This window comes from Pteropus alecto, unplaced genomic scaffold (genome assembly GCF_000325575.1).
Source record: "Pteropus alecto unplaced genomic scaffold, ASM32557v1 scaffold67, whole genome shotgun sequence".
In the NCBI taxonomy this organism is placed as follows: Eukaryota; Metazoa; Chordata; class Mammalia; order Chiroptera; family Pteropodidae; genus Pteropus; species Pteropus alecto.
In genome coordinates, this window is record NW_006441061.1 from 5,470,003 (window position 1) to 5,472,891 (window position 2,889).

At 41.3% G+C, this 2,889-nt stretch overlaps 1 pseudogene; it reads right to left on the reverse strand.

Moving 5' to 3' along the window:
- Positions 1-1,165: 1,165 nt before the first annotated feature.
- Positions 1,166-1,284, reverse strand: LOC112484806 (annotated as a pseudogene).
- Positions 1,285-2,889: the final 1,605 nt, after the last annotated feature.

A 2,889-nucleotide genomic window follows, 5' to 3' on the forward strand; every position in this document is an offset into this window, starting at 1 on the left:
CGATCTGGGGAGAACTGACATCTTTATTTCGTCGAGTCTTCCAATCCATAAACACAGCGTGTCTTTCCACTTTTTAACGGTTTTTTTTTTTTTGCTTCTTTTTATCAGCACTTTATAGTTTTCAGTGTATGGAATCTGTAGATGTTTTGTTAGATTTATATTTAAGTATCTCATTTGGGAGACCTATTGTAAAATGGCATTGTTTAAACATATTTTTAAAACATTTCCAGTTGTTCATTACTGTATGGAGAGAAGATGGATTTTGTTGTGTGTGTTGACCTAGATCCTGCCACTTTGATCAACTTACTCTTATTAGTTCTGGGATTTTGGGGGGTAAATGCATTGGAATTTTCTATTCTACCAATTGTCTCATCTGAAAAGAAGGACGGTTTTATTGCTCCCTTTCCAGTCTGTATGCCCCTCTCCCTTCCCCCGGCCTTCTTGTGCTGAGTAGGACTTCCATTAGGATGTTGATGAGGAGCGGACATCTTGTTCTTAGTCTTAGGGAAAAGTGTTCAGTGTCTCACTATTAAGTACGATATTCGTGATAGTTTTTTTGTTTTTCGTTTTTTTGTAGATGCCGTTGATCAAGTTAAGTAGATTCCCTTTTGCCACGTCCAGCGCGGCTCTGGAGACTGTACTGAGTGGGAACGATGGGAGACGAATTAAAGAAAGAAGGCAGAAAGCTGGGGTCAGGAGGTCCACTGTCCACTGATGGCGGAGCGATGGCGGTTTTATTTTTGCGCGCTGCTTTTATACAGGAGCGTACGATGCTGGCTAGGATAAGATCATCCTCTGCACAATCGCCCAGCCCACGCCTGCCAGGATCTTTTGCAGTTCCCTCTGCTCGAGGCTGTGAGCCTACTTCCTTGCTCTGATGAGCAACACTACATTGTTCCCCATCAGATCGGATCATACTTCCCATTCTTAGGAGGGTTCCCTGAGGCCTTGAGGCGAGGCAACCCTTGGTTGACCTCACAGATTGCAAGGGCCTTGTCAGCTTGCGATCCGCTCTCCACACCCTTCATTCCTATTTGCTGATCCCCATCGGATCGGATCATACTTCCCATTCTTAGGGTTCCTTGAGGCCTTGATGCGAGGCAACCCTTGGTTGACCTCACAGATTGCAAGGACCTTGTTAGCTTACAATCCCTTTTTTTTTTTACACCTACAGTACCTGGTCTTCCTACGTGGTCTTCCATCTAAGTACTAACCAGGTCCGACCCTACTTAGCTTCTAAGATCAGATGGGATTGAGCTTGTTCAGGGTGGCATGGCTGTAGACCCCAGATATGCATTTTTTAAAGAAAGTGTCATAGATGGCTAACTGAAGGCATCTCTGTACATCCAGATTCATAGCTGCTTTCTATATGTTGTATCTTGTATTTTTTTTCTCTCTGAAATCAATATTTCTTTCTGTCGCTATTTGTCCAGACAAACATTGTATGTCTTTATCTGGTTTTGGTATCAGGGTAATTAATGTCGGTCTCAAAATGAGTATAGTGTTTCCTTCCCTTTTATTGGGTAGAATTTGTCCCCCTTTAAATATTTGGAATAATTCACCAGTAAATTATCTGAGCCAAGGAGTCTCCCTTCTTGGAACACTTTAAAACTACAAATTCAATTTCTTTATTATATAGGATGAGTCGGGTTATTTTTTTCAACTTGGGTCAGTTTTGATACTTTGTAGTTTTGGAGGAATTTGTCTATTTCATCTAAATTATTGGGTTTATATGCATAGAGTTGTTCTGTTTATTCCCCTACTATCCCTTTAATGATCGTGCGCCTATAGTGATATCCCTCTTTCATTCCTGATATTGGTAATTTTTCTCTTTTTTTCCCCTTTGTCAGTCTTGTTAGAAAGTTTATTAATTTTACTGATCTCTTCAAAGAACCAGCTTTTGGTTTCATTGATTTTTCTCTATAATTTTTCCGATTTCAACTTCATTGATTTCAACTCTGTTTTTTTCCTTCTGGTGTAGATTTATTTTTATCTTCTTTTTCTGGTTTCTTAAAGTAGAAGCCTAGATTATTGATTTGAGACTTTGTTTCTTTTCTAATACCAGCGTTTAATGCCATAAACTTTCCTCTAAGCCCCACTTTACTTTGCATCCTAAATATTTTGATACATTGTCTCTTCATTTTCCTCATTGATTTCTAGTTTAATTCCACGAGGGTCAAAGAACATACTTGGTATATTTTAATTCTTTTAAATCCATTAAAGGTTTGTTATGACCCAGATATGGTCTATATGTGTGGCTGTCCCAGCCGTAATGGAAAAGAATGCGTATTCTGGTATTGTCGAGTGGAATGTTTTATAAACGTCAACTAGACACAGGTGGTTGATGGTATCCTTGTTAATTTTCTGCCTGCTGGTTCTATCAATGACTGAAAGAAGCTGAATCACTATTATGTAGGAATTGGTAAAGTAGGGGACAAAATGACACTTGGAAGGACGAGATGGCTTAGTCGACAGGAAGCTGAGTCCTCACAGCTGCATCACGCTGTCTTGGGAGGCAGACACACATAGGTTTGAGTTTCACCAGTCCCCCGCTCCCTACGGGGGAGTTCATAGTTAAAGGTTGAGTTTCAGACACCACCTATGTATTGCCAAACATGCAGAAGCCAGAAAGTATTGAGCATTTTCAGAAGGGCTCGCTGCTGTTGGAAGGGGAAGCGAATCGATTTGGAAGGGAGAGGAGAGATGGAGCGAGAGATGCAGAGGTGACTGTGAGGACGAGAGGCTTTTGGGGGAGACGCATTGAAAGGGACGGTTAGGACATCACGCCAGGTATTGTGAGGCGTAATCCCCCTTTGCCAACGCTCCAAGAGTCTTCGGTGAAGACCGATCTGACTCTGATGCTTTGAAGTCCCACTGTGTTTCAGCTAT